Below are 14,644 nucleotides of genomic sequence, written 5' to 3'. Positions count from 1 at the left end.
TTGTTTGGAGGCTAATTATGGGATGGATCCCTGGATATGGCAGTCTCTAGATGGTCCATCCTTTTGTCTCAGCTCCAAACTTTGTCTCTGTAATCCTTCCATGNGTGATTGTTTCCAATTCTAAGAAGGGGCAAAGTGTCCACACTTTGGTCTTCGTTCTTCTTCAGTTTCATGTGTTTTGCAAATTGTATCTTATATCTCGCTTGTTGTGGTTCTTTAGCTCAGGTTTTGGGTTTTTCCTAAAGTTCTCACAACAGGAGTGGGAGTGTCTCTGACTCCCTTGTCCGCTCTTGGGCTTCCTTTCCTCTGCTGAGTTGCCTTACCCAGCCTTGATATGAGGGCTTGTGCCTAGTTTAGTTGATAGCATTTGGAAGCTTGCCCTTTTTGGAAGGTAAGCAGAGCAGGAGTGGATATGGAGGAGAAGGGAGGTGGGGAACATTGGGAAGACAGAAAGAAAGGTAAGCTGCTGTTGGAATATGTTGTATAAGAGAAGAAAATAAAATAGAAAAGACACTACATCTTCCTTGTCTACTGGGCAAGGCAAATTAGAAAAGGCAGACACTACTACAAGTCTGTGAGACTGTAGAATCCAATACCCAGTACTGAGAATGGCTCCTAGCAGAAGTGGTTCTTTTGCACTGCAGACACCTTGAAAGGCATGTTGCTGGTACAATCTAGAATATTCCAAAGCTCCTACTTCGGGAAACCTATAGCAGTGAATGCATGCATTCATGACCCGTACAGCAATGCTTTCAGCAATTTCATTGTAAGACACACAACTGGAAAGAACTGGATTGCCCACCAAAAGGTGAATGGATAAGGCATAGTTGATATACAGAGTAAAATACTACTAAGCAGTAAGTAGACTATTTATTCCCACAAAATATGGAGAAGCTACCAAATGATAGTATGAGGTGCTAGAATCCAGACAGGAGAAAGGTCTCAAGGATATATATTTTATGATTTTACTCATATAATACTCTTCCAAATTGAGACTAACCTATAGTCAGAGAAAGGAAATCAAAGTTTGCCTGAATGAGGGTAGGCAAGTGAAGCTAAGGAAAGAAATTATGGATGGTCCCAGGAGAATTTGGGGACAACAGATATGTTCACTGTGTCCATGTGGTGACTGCTTTCTTGGTCACAAATATGTCAAAACGTATCACATGATACATTTTAAATATGTCTAGAGGTATGGCAAGAAACCTGACAGATTTAACCAAAGGTCCTTTGTTTTATTTCATTTTCCTACTGACATCTGCCTATGGCAGCGTTATTAAAGTCAACATGTATCGTGTCTGCTTTGTAAAACTTGCAAGTTTTTTCTGTGTGTTAGGTGCCTACACATGTGTGTTCTAAATGTTTATAAGTGTTACTATAATGCTGTTACTATAATGCACACACCGACTTGTATAGAAACTCTCTGGAGTGTCATGAAAGGGCTTCGGGTACGGAATGGAGGAGTCTTCTTGGGGAACGCCAATGATCTCTAGAGGGGGCGAAAGCAATTGAGAAAAGTGTTCTCTAAAATAAGGATGTAAAGAAGAGAGGAGAAGAGAGGGAAGGGAGGAGAGGGACTCGTGGGGATGAAGGGTGAGGGAGGCTGTGAACGGCTGAAAGAAAACCTAGAAAGTATTTTGCAGTGGGTTATTTATTATTATTATTATTAATTATTGAAAAAGTTCTGTAATCATAAAATAGGAATTAAAGGAATTTATGATGAGACCATTAAAATGATCTTGAAGCAGTACAGGAAATGAATGTAGGATAAAATAGAAATGTCATGCAAAATGCCTTCAATCACCAATTCCTGCCTAAACCAAGGCAACACTGATGGTGTAGGGAAAGAGGGTGCTTGCCAGGAATGAGTAAGAAGAGCAGCCTAATCCCAATTGGGCTGTGGATGCACAGCGCCATAAATCTGAAAACCCCAATTAGAAAGCTCAGAGGACCATCAGAGTGTCTACAGGTGCCGATAGAAGGTAGGACCTAGGGGTGAGAGGTGAGCGAACCAACATCGATCGAAAACGTTATCACTTAGAACCAGGTTCAGCTTAAAACACCAAAAAATGTACGGTGACGATGGCTTAGACAGACAGACTTAGTAGATTCTTCCACTCAAACCCAGGCACGAAAGCTGGAGGGGTCTTAACAGGCTTCACTGGGCTGCCAACTGTTCTGCCGGTCACCACACCAGGGATGAAGCCTTTCACACCCTCCTGTGTGTGTCCATGTGTGTCTGAGTGAGAGTTTTAGGGACAGGGGAGATGAAGAAGCAAGAAGAGCAAAGGCTAATAATGTACAGGGTTCCAACCTCTCTATCTTTGCACCACTGGTTATGGTAAGGAGTCCACCCGTGCTATTTCTTAGTTGCTTTTTCTGCCCCGCGAAAAGGTTTGTTTTAACTCACAGTGTTTGTTCATCATGGCAGCAGAGCCATGGTGTCCAGGGCTAGAGTCAGTCACACCGCTTGCTCAGTCAAGTCCAGGGACCAAGGAGCTTGAGCTTAGTTCCTCTTTCCTGTTCGTCCAGTCCAGGCTCCAGCACTTGAAGTAGTACAACCACATTCACGGGGGTGGGGGATGGGGTCTTCCCAGACCAATTAAGCCAATGAAAACACTCCTTACAGAGATATGCAGAAACTCCCATTCTGAGTAATTCTCGATTTTGTTTACTTAACAACACTAAACATCATATTGTAATTGCAAGGGCAGCTTAGGAACCGGCTCTGGCATGCTGTAACACATTATGTAGATATGGCCATGCACCTGCTAAAAACTAAATGTCTACCATGGAGCAGAGGGCACCGAGGATTCTGGGAAAACAAATAGCATTTCAACAAAGTTCTTTAGGCCACACACCTTTGTGCTCACATTATAGTTTAAACTTCATATACACCAGTCTAATCCCCTTTACAGAGCGTGATAAAAGAAGCTCTCAAGAACTCATGTAAATTATTGAACGTCACAGCAGGATTAAAATCTAGATCTGCCTGGACCCAAAACCTGTGTCCTCGCCACTGGCCCAAATAAGAACTAATAAGAGGCAAGGCCCCGACAGGGAAATGTTCTTAGGAAAGCATAGCTAGGAATGTAAATGGAGTCTGGAGACTTGTGCAGAATACTCCACAGAGAAGAGCAGAGTGAACTGGCAGTTGTGAGGTTGTGTTTTTAATGAGAATCAATGTCTGTGGGACAGCTCTGGCTTCTGCTACTGAACATTCAGACCATTAACATTTATTTCTTATATATGAACAGCGCCTCAGCTAGCATCCGGAGTCCCTGGGCTCTGAAAACCAGAAGTTTTTCCTAAATCACTTATTGGCAAACCATGATTTAAATTGAGCAGAGGCTATATTTGTTATTTAAGATATTTTATTTTTCTATTCATAAATTCCGCTGCAGTGGCATTAATGAACTCCTCTAGTGAGATGTCATACCACCCCAGGGTGCTATGGAAGGGACGTAGGATGCTCAATATTGTCTTTAAAATTCTGAGACTTTTGTCTAAGAAATATAACTTCCTAACATTTCCGATGAGCTAACACAGTCTCTATAAAAAATATTTCTCCTATTGATCAACAAATAAGGCCACATTCCTTGTAAAGGTTGGAGACATCCTGAGACATTGGAGTGCAGAATAGAGCACTATTAGTCCATGGCCAAACAGACTTGTTTGCATTTATCTCAGAAGCCAGCACATGAGCTGCGTTTCCTTTCTGTAAAATGAGTATCTCTAAAGACACCCTGGCTGTAAAGTTTCAGGAATTATCATTAGGGAAATACTGTGATAGATGCAATCATGCCAATGCACTCCTTTCAATTTAGCCATGGGAGTGTCCCTCAGGGACCAGGCTTTATGTATGGCAAATCCCTTGAGACGCAAGCTGACACCCACACAAATTCCCACTCACCACAGCAGAGGGGACACGGCTATTAAATAGTCGATAATATAAAAGCAATAGGCCTTGTTATAAAATAAAACATCTATGTACCCCATAGTCAGGTGACACATCACAGGAACATCAACTGTTTGCTGTGCCATCATAAGAGGGATGACCACTGGCTGGCAACCACCCTGAGAGGAGCTCGAGGAATGCAAACCAAACCACACAGCTTTCTGGGTAATCGTGTTTCCGGAGCTTCCTCTGTCTACTCACTACAACACTACAGATGGTTTGGATTTTCTTAGATTTCTGCCATATTTATTTTATCATTGAGATCAACCGGACGTTGCGCTATCGCTACATTGTTTTTCAAGGATCGTCATGGAAGTGTGGTAGAAATGGCAGAAAGCATGACTCTCCAAGCGATATACCAGTGTCCAAATACTGCAGGGCAATCTATGCTTCTTCAGATTTATTTTATATGAATGAGTATTTTTTTCCTGCGTGCATATCCGTGCACCTGGTACTCACAGAGTTCAGAAGTGGGCATCAGATACCCTGGAACTAGAGTTAGAGGAGAGACGGTTGTGAACCACAGTGTGGGGTATTGGCCCCAGCCAGAAGATTATAAATAGAAGAAAAACGTTACTTCTGTAGTGTGTTGTGTCGATGAAAAAGCAACAAACAAAAATCAAGAGTTCGTTCAAAGAGAGCAGGAAAAGGGATACAGGTCTCTGGGGGCTTGCTTCTCTCTCTGTCTCCCCAGTGGCTCTTGGGGATTCAGATCCAGAGGAGATAACTTAGGAGGTTAGCATGGATTTTTCCTGTGCGTAAACACTGCCGTTGATGTCCATATTGCTGTGATCAATTCCAAAAGGAAGGGACCTTGGCTTGGCAAACTTACGATGTGTTTTCGTTCATAAAATAGATTCTACACAAGGCTGAAATGCTTGGTGACCCATGACTGCATCTTAGAACCTGTGCGTGCCTTCAATGCCCAAGTAGCCCGTGACCAGAAAGAGAAAGAGTAGGCAAACACAGGCGAGCCAAAGGGAGGTCTTGATCTCTGGAACCCTCAAAAACAGACTCCAAATTTGTTAGTGTCTTGTCAGGGAGGGAAGGAGAGGAGGGAAGGAAGGAATGGGTGGAGGGAGAGAGAAAGAAAGGGACCGAGGTACTGAACCTCTCCCCCACTCTCTCCGGAGGCTGGTCCGGAGCTTGCCACCCTCTAGCTTCAGCCTCCTGAGTGCTTGGGTGTGTGTATATACCAGTTTGTCTAGTTCACAGCATCCTCTTTAACCCTGAGGAGTGCAGCCGCTTGAGAAATCACAAGTACTGAGCAGACAGAATGCAAAGACAAGACTGAGAGGGAGACCATGCGCGCCCGTGGGATTCGGGGTCTTAAGCATTCAGGTGAGAGAATATTCTCTCTCAGAGCTTCACTCACTGCTAGCTCCGGCAGAAGCAGCTCTGGTAGAAGGGCTGCTCAGTAGAAGACAGATGTACAGTCAGGAAAAGTCAAGGCACTACATTATTTAACTACATTTTCTCTAGTCCCGTGAACAAGAGCATCTGCCGGAAGACTGATTCACCAAAAAAGCTGAGTGTGGATCTCATAGTGTAAAACAGTAATTACCATGGCCATTACTCATTTTAAAGTCTAAGCAAGCTGGCTTTAATAAACCACAAACCACATATCACCAATGCTCTCTTTTTATTACAATAAAATAGCACTTTCAAGATTGTAATTGCTTTATAGTCCTGAAAATAGAGTGTTCATGAGATTATTTCCACAGGGTTCAAATATTTATGGAAATCCTAATAATTTTAAAAGTCAAAACATAAACATAACGAAAAGAAAAAAAATAAAGCAACCTGTTTTGTTTTCCCGGTTGTCTAGAAACCAAGAATAGATGTTGGTANCACTTTTATTGGCTTCTTGAAGTAGTAGTCTGCTTGTTGATGTCTAAGAGGGCATTTTTGAAAAGAATTTGCCTGGGATATTTCTATAGTAGCAATCTCCTTCANAAAGGGACAACTTATTAAAGCATTTCTTATTTCACAAAGGCTTTCTTATTTAAGAGAAACTGTTATAGGTGGGAGGAAAGAAAGGAACAAGAAGTGGNAGGGGAAAAGGATACAAAAGACCATGACAAAATAGAAAACAGTAACTGGCCTAATACAGATAGAGGGAAAATCCACCTTCTGTTCTCTGACTTGATACATTTTAATTCATGTCTCCTGCATCCCCACTGTTGTTATTTGGAAGTTAGACTAGACACTATTTACTTATTTTTCAGATTAACTCGTAGTATCTCAGGACATTAAGCAGACCAAGTACATAACATACAAAGATGGATACTGGCCACAAGTTCACATTTGTGAACTTCATTTTGAATTCAAACCCTGGACACTACAGCTGTTTTGACAAACTGTCCAAATTGAAATTGGTAGTTACAGAAATCCAGCATCCAATTATTTTTTTGACCTTTTCCCCCACTGTCCCTATCATATAGGAAAAAAAAATGTCTTGACTGTCACTGGAAGGGAGTCACAGTTTCTAACAGTTCTTTACCAGCATGTTGGCATGTCTTGCAGTCTCAGGATCCTCTTTGATTAAAAAGCTGCCATGTCAGGAGAACGTTGATCTGTGGGATGCATACAAATGATTTGGCCTGGCATTTACTTATAGACTTAATAGGTCACCCTAAGAGATAAGGTTTCAGAAACAGCTAGCTACACTCATGGCATTAAATATGATGAGGGTGATAAACATTAAATAAGTTGATAAATTAGGTAGTAATCATTGTGGTAATGCTTTAGTGTGTAGCTGGGATGATGGTCTAGTCTGTGGTGTTCTGGCAGTATCCAAGGCTGCAGATTATGAGCTGTGTGAATGGCAGGCAGGAGATTGAAGCCCCAAGAGTGTCAGGAGCCTGAGACAGGAGTCTGGTGAGCAGTAGGTTGTTTTCTTTTTCATTTTATTAGATATTTTCTTTATTTACATTTCAAATGTTATTCCATTTACTGGTTCCCCCCCAAACCCCTATCCCCTCCTCCCTCCCCCTGCTCACCAACCCACCCACTCCTGCTTCCTGGCCCTGGCAGTCCCCTTATTGGGGCATAGAATCTTCACAGGACCAAGGACCTCTCCTCCCATTGATAACCGACTAGGTCATCATCCTCTACTACATATGCAGCTAGAACCATGATTCCCACCATGTGTTTTCTTTGGTTGGTGATTTAGTCCCAGGGAGCTCTGGGGGTACTGGTTAGTTCATATTGTTGTCTTCCTATGGGGCTGTAAACCCCTTCAGCTCCTTGGGTCCTTTCTCTAGCTCTTGCACTGAGAACCCTGTGCTCTGTCCAATGGATGGCTGTGAGCATCCACTTCTGTATTTACTGTTTTCTACTGAGGTGCAAGGAGAGTCTAGCATGATGATCTCCCACAGGTTAATATTTAAAATGGCACATCTCTGAGCATTTTCTTAAACTTTATATATTTACATGGTACATACAAATGAAATGAAATGCACTTTATCCACAAATATGTGAGAGTGATAAGTACTTTTGTGGGATTCTACATTATCCTCCCATGAGTATTCTTAGGCATACACATCAGCCTAAATCTTTTACTTCCAGATCGTCACCAGGGAAGTTTGGTAACATTTTGTAATGCCAATTTCTTTGTGAGATGATATCAATGGGTCTCACCTCATGGCACTTGGAGAAAAAAGAAATCAGCCATGTAAGGCTCCTTGCTCGGTCCTTATTGGTTACGATACAGCACTCCGTGTAGCAGCATCTCCTCACCTTGTTCTCTGCTCCAAGGGATGCAGGAATAAGGACACATATGTGTGTGTGTGCTTCCATGTAAGGATTAAGTACCACTGTCTCTATGAGTGTGCAGTGTATGGCATAAATTTAAAGTGCATCAGAAAGAAATCTACCTAGAGACCACTTGAGAAATATGGTTCTTCATACCCACTTCAGACCACTATTTATTCTCTCCTGAAATTGCTCCCTCTGAGAGAGCCATCCATCCATTACAGAGGACCCATTGTGCTACACATTTGGCTACCTATGTACACAATTTACTTTATACAAGTGGGCAGCAGAGTCATATGAGCCACCAGGGCCCTGAGCTATAAAACCATCATTGTGTCTTCTTCTTAACACCATCTCTTTCAGATTTGTGGGTTAATTGGAGTGGTTTACACTGCTCACAAACTATTTCTGGATGGTCTCAGACACCCCGTGGTTAGTTGTTCTGTTTTTTATACATAACTTTTTATCCAATCCCCATATTTCATGACAGTTTATTCACTATGAGACCAGGTTGTCATCTTGCCTATTGGAAGAAGGTGCTACCACAGGTATCCTTCTGCTCCAGACTGGACCTGTGGGTCTGGTTTCACTGGGGACTCGGTTGTGTCATGTGATATTTTTTTCTGGAAACTGTCTTAATGAGAGGATATTTTGCTCAAGCAGACACTTCAGAGGATGTTTAGCTGAGAACAGACACATGATGTTTTTCGGGAAGCTGTTGGGTGGAAGGGCGTGTGATGTTTTGTTGACGTGGATATTTGAGAGGACCCATAATGTTTGGAAAGAGTATACATACAGCCCAACAGAAAGTGCATGATGTTCTGACATTGGTTCACCTTGTTGATTTTCACTGGGCTTCGCTGACACTGGTCCTTGCTGACAATGTTCTGGCCTTTCTTTGACTTGCTGTCTTCCTTGAACTTTGCTTGTCATGACTTCACAGAGAGAAGCACACCAAAGAACTTCTGGTGGCATTGCGGGCACATGTTGTGAACTCTGAGCTGATCGGTAGAGCATTGCAGTTATTCTGGATCAAGCCTCTGCTGCTGGTTCGTGTTTGGTGTTTTGCTAGTGGACTGGACCGCAGACAACGAAGATTGGAGTTGCCTCAAGAAATTACTTCTAAACAGGTCTACGTTCCCCCTAGTACTATTAGTCATTTTCCTCACCTACCTTTTGTTGGTGAGCTATAAGTGAGGTTGCAGCACTTAAGAACCCTTATTAAAGTAGGTTTTGAAAAATAAACTTAATGCCTCGTTAAAAATATATAAAACTAAATGTATCCTTCTTGGAACAACAATAGAATAAAATAGTCAGAGATAGTTGTTAATTTAGATTGTAGATGGAGAGATAGATGATAATGATGATAGATGGATAGATAGATAGATAGATGATAGATAGATGATAGATAGATAGATAGATAGATAGATAGATAGATAGATAATAGGTGATGGATGGTTAATAGATGATAGATAGATTAGATAGATATAGATATGAATAGAATAGATAGATGATAGAGAGATATTACAATCAGCATTTTTCTTCAGTTAAAATTATGGACTTGGTGACATGTCACAGAATGACCATCTAATGGTGAGTCTGGGTTGAGCTCATTCCTTGATCTTGCTCATTGCTGGAAGTGAAAGGTAATTTCCTTCATTTAGCTTCCCAGGGTTTCTTTCTCTTGTAACTTAGATTGCTATGGGACAGCTTTATTTATCTGTTCATGTAAACCTGTACTTAAAAGTTATTAGCCCACCATTTCTAACTATCTGTAGAATGTTTCATATAAGAGGAGATTTGAAAACTGTGAGTAAATTAATTATGTGTGTAGTTCAAGACATAACTGACTCTGCATAACTCTCAGGAGGAAAATATGATCACTCACGCTACTTAGAAGAGGTCTTGACAAACTGAATCACTGAGAGAGGGTGGCCTTTAACTCATAGACGCGCTTACCGATGTGCAGTGTGCTCCTGGTGTCCAGATTTCATGGTCTATATCTCATTCTGGTTTGAAGTTTCATGATGGCAAATATCTTTGAGTCCTTTTGGCTCTAGTAATCAACCCCTTCCCCATATTCCCATAAGTAGCTCTAGTAAAGTTCATTGGTCCAACAAAAAAAAAAAAGGAAAGGGAAGAAAGAATTAAAAATTTTAGGAAAAAAATAGTATGAGAAAGAGGACATCAAATAATCATAATGATATAAATTGGCCTTGTTGAATTTGATCTTTTATATTCACCCAGTGATGAAGCACAAATTTCATTATTATTAAGAAACAGGATGCACATTTTATCAGTTTGAATTCAAAAGTGCAGAGAGCCCAGGAAAGACAAGGAAAGAAAGCAGTAAGATGTCCCAAATTAGAAAGGAAAGGAACAAGGAATCCCATCTATAATTGATAAAGTGGGAAAGTTTTAAGATTTCACCACACGTGTTTCTGAAAACACAATATAAATCAAAGAAGAAGCTAAAGAAGTGCTCTATGTAATGATCCGCTTAAAATTTGCTGAGGGCAGCCAGAAGTGGTAAGAGAGAGCACAACTCTCAACGTTCATTCTGAGGAATAGATAATGACTCCATCAGCGGGATGTTCACCCTCAGTAGCCATGTGGCAGGTAGGTGCTTGCAGCAGAAGCAGCCCACGGTGACTCACAGTGGCTGCTTCTACGAGACAGAAGCAACAGAAAAACTTTCTTTTAAAATTGAGATAATTTTATAAGGTTTTGAAATACACTCTGATGGTTCCAATTAAGAACTTTGCCATATTTTTAAAACAACATTTTCAGTTTTAGTCTTTTAGTGTATAGCTATTTTGGGTCCTCTGGAGAAGTAGCCAGTGCTCTTAACTGCTGAGCTGTCTCTACTGCCTGAATTCTGCCATATTTTATCTGGTTTTCTTTTTTTCTTTTCTTTTTTCTTTTTGGTTTTTTGAGACAGGGTTTCTCTGTATAGCCCTGGCTGTCCTGGAACTCACTTTGTAGACGAGGCTGGCCTAGAACTCAGAAATCTACCTGCCTCTGCCTCCCAAGTGCTGCTTATCTGGTTTTCTTAATTAAAAGCATTTTCTCAGGTTTTTGTGTTTCTGTATGTTCATCTATGTGTGTGTACATGTATGTTGGTGTGTGTGTACATGTATGTTGGTGTGTGTGTGTACATGTATGTTGGTGTGTATGTGTGTGTGTGTGTATGTATGTGTGTGTACATGAATGTTGGTGTGTGTGTGTGTGTGTGTGTATGCAGCATCCACTGACGATGTGAGCATGCACATTGTTTTGAAGCCAAGGCTTCTTATTTTGCCCTAGGATCTATCTGTCTTTACCTCCCCATTCCTGGGATTATAAGAACAAGACACCACATTTGGCCTTTTTCATATTCATCCAGTAGGTTAAACACAAGTCCTCAGAGTTGTATAGCAAACACTTAATGGCTGAGCTGCTGCTTTAGTCCATGGTTTTAGAAAGGGTCTCGGAGTTGCTAACTGCTGAAGGAAACCTCAGATCCCTGATCTGCCTGCCTCTACTGCTCAGCTTCGACGATTATAGGTCATGATGATTGGGAAACGAACTCAGGGCTTCATCCTGATCCTCACTGGCAAGCACTCTTTCAACTAATCACAGTCCCAGACCCCAATACTCTTTTTAGCTTAGAAAGAGAAGAAAAGTGTGCATAGCTAATTCATGCTTGGCTCCCCAGAGTCACAACTGTGTTAGTTGATGCTGGTGTTGCGTTCTCTTGATTTTTTTATGGGTTTATAAATCATAATCCTATAGCTTTTATATCTGAATAGCCAATGATCATGCATTTCTTTATCAGCATTTAACCATGCCCATAGACATAGCTCAAGATCATTCTAGGCTCTTTTTGCTATTTGACCCCAGCAGTTTGGGGTCAACATGCTTATGAATCCTTCCATTAATGGACAGTTGAGCTCTTTCCAACCCTCGGTATTTTAAGTACCCATATCCTTATGTCCAATGACCTGAGACATCTGTATCCAGGTAGATGTGCATGCACAAGTGTTCTATGCCAGCCAGGTCTTACATAAACTAAGATGTTTATTTTTATTGCAGCATTATTCACAGTAGTGCTATGGATAGAAGAGTGATCTTCAGTATTAATCATCGTCAGTGGACAAGGAAAATGGAGTATAAGGGAAAAGGGAATACTACCCAGCTGTACAGGGATACAAGCTTGTCATTTGTGGCAACATGGGAGAGCCTGCCACATTACGTGAAAAACGTTAAACACAGGATAGAAATGCTGCTACCTTACTCAGATGCGGAATCTGAAGACTTCATGACATGAAAATCTGAAAATGGAACAGGGTGGCCTAGAGGCTGGACGATGTGATTTTTTAGTTTACAGGCAAAAAAACTGATGGGTAAGTAAAGAAATTCTGCGGTTTATGAAACTAAGGAATGAGCACAGTTAATACTCATTCATACTGTGTGTCCTGGCTAGTTTTGTGTCAACTTGACACAGCTGGAGCTATCACAGAGAAAGGAGCTTCAGTTGAGAAAATCCCTCCATGAGATCCAACTGTAAGACATTTTCCCAATTAGTGATCAAGGGGGAAAGGCCCCTTGTGGGTGGGACCATCTCTGGACTGGTAGTCTTGGTTCTATAAGAGAGCAGGCTGAGCAAGCCAGGGGAAGCAAGCCAGTAAAGAACATCCCTCCATGGCCTCTGCATCAGCTCCTGCTTCCTGACCTGCTTGAGTTCCAGTCCTGACTTCCTTTGGTGATGAACAGCAGTATGGAAGTTTAAGCTGAATAAACCCTTTCCTCCCCACTTGCTTCTTGGTCCTGATGTTTGTGCAGGAATAGAAACCCTGACTAAGACACTGTGTATGTAAAATTAGTGAAAGAAGAGAATTCTGTATTTTTTCTCAAGAAAAAAAATGATAAAAATTTATGGTGGCAGATGTGTGAATTGACCTGTGTAATACATAATATGAATAGTTACTATGTCTCAAAAGAGACATCTCAACATTATGAATCTTAGTGGGAATTCACATTTCTTTTTATTGAACACTTTCTTTATTTACATTTTAATTGTTATCCCCTTTACCATCCCCCCCCCGAAACTTCCTATCCCCTCCCCTCCTCCTGCTTCTATGAGGGGGTTCCCCCTACCCACCCACTCCTGTCTACCTGCCCTCGCATGTTCCTACACTGGGGTATTCAGCCTTCACAGGACCCAGGGCCTCTCCAGCCGCATATGCAGCAGAGGATGGTCTTGTAGGGCATCAAAGAGAGGAGAGGCCCTTGGTCCTGGAATGCACATATCTAAGAAGTATTCTTTATAAAGTTTTGTAAGAACTTTATGAGTACTATTTTTACATCTTTTCTATTCATCCCTCTTCTTCCTCCAACTCTTTCTAACACACCCTGTCAAATGTATGACTTCCTTAATTATTATTATTGTTTTACAACACCCTACTGAGTTCATTCAGCACATATATATGCTATATATATGTGCTATATATATGTGCTATATATATGTGCTATATATATATGCTATATATAGCCATATATATATGTGTGTATATATATATATATATATATATATATATATATATATGTATTCTATCAGAGTCACCAAAATAGAAAAAAATACAGAGTATATAAAAAAGTGGGCAAATCTATCACTTACTGATAATAAATCAGCAATAACTTTATCTTAAAATAGTTGTTTTCTATTCAGGCAAATTTACCATTTATTAAGATGAAAGCAGTTTTTCATACCAATGAACTAGATGTGTTTCTTGTTCTTTCAAAATACAACCCAAGGACATCACAACCTGACACATGCCGAGGGATGACTCTACAAAATAATGAAAAGTCTACATTTTCTGCAACTAAATGGTTATATTTCTTTAGGAGCAAAGAAATCTTTCATGTAAAGACACTGCAGCTCATAATGCTCGTGTTCTCACTGTTGTGTGCTGACAACGGCTACACTAAAACACACTGTTGACTGCTCACATCGGGGCTACCGTGAAGTTGCAGGATGCAACATGATAAGGCCTGCCAGAATGCATTGTATGTTTGATTTTGAATTAAGTTTTGGTTGCTACACAAACACAGAAACCCTTTTCTCTTGCCAATTTTTCATGATCCTCACATTCAGCGACACAGCACATATAGGGTTGTGACCCAGCGGGATAGAAAGCCTTGTCTCTGCTGTGGTGTTAGGGTGAGTTGCTGAGTTTCTGGAGCACACACCTTCGGCTGTGCTGTCTACCCAGTGAATGTCTAAAGCTAATTAAAGTTTCAATCAGCAGCATATGAGTGCTCCTGTCTCTGTACCATTTATGATGCAACATTCTTGGGCTTTAGTTTTACAGACTTGATGAAGCAGCATGGCTCTGCGTCTCTGAATCTCCTCTCACTCAAACACTTGGCTTTATGTTGGTATGTCCTTCTTCTAATATTCTTTGCTCCACTTCAACAGTGGAGTTTATTTTTCTGTAGTATATTTTGTGTAGAAATTGTCTACACAATACCAATCTCCTGTTTTAACAGGCATTGAAAATATTGCTTTCTAGGTTGTCTTAATATTTTGCATATGCCATGGCTTTACTCAGATGTATCAGTCTGTTCATGTTTGCTCTTTCTCCCTTACTGAAACTCCTTCTGGGGCCCTCGGAGCACAGCTGTAATCTTAGCTATTCCAAAGGTAGGGAGATTACCATCTTAGGCCTATCCAGGCAACACAGTGAGTCCCTGTCTCAAACTATAAATGGAAGAATGGATGGATGGATGGATGGATGGATGGATGGATAGATGGATGGATGGATGGATGGATGAATTAATGAGAAATAATTTGGCTGGGGACATAGCTCAGTGGTAATGATGCTTGCCAGGCATGGACATGGACAGGTTTTAATTTTATCCTAAGGGGAGGGAGGGAGGGAGGGAGGG

At 41.1% G+C, this 14,644-nt stretch overlaps 1 protein-coding gene and 1 long non-coding RNA gene across 2 annotated transcripts in view; both read right to left on the bottom strand.

Moving 5' to 3' along the window:
* Hs6st3 (heparan sulfate 6-O-sulfotransferase 3) overlaps positions 1 to 14,644 on the bottom strand; it is a 697,861-nt gene that overhangs the window by 112,761 nt on the left and 570,456 nt on the right. The window lies entirely within an intron of this gene.
* LOC110309523 lies at positions 6,261 to 8,608 on the bottom strand. Its single transcript, XR_002379708.1, has 3 exons — positions 8,551 to 8,608; positions 7,601 to 7,707; positions 6,261 to 6,534 (listed from the first exon to the last, which is right to left on the bottom strand). It is a non-coding gene; the product is annotated as an uncharacterized LOC110309523 (long non-coding RNA).

The sequence above is a fragment of the Mus caroli genome, chromosome 14 (assembly GCF_900094665.2).
Source record: "Mus caroli chromosome 14, CAROLI_EIJ_v1.1, whole genome shotgun sequence".
NCBI lineage: Eukaryota > Metazoa > Chordata > Mammalia > Rodentia > Muridae > Mus > Mus caroli.
Note: the sequence above shows the minus strand (reverse complement) of the source record. Positions and strands in the feature narration are given on the sequence as shown.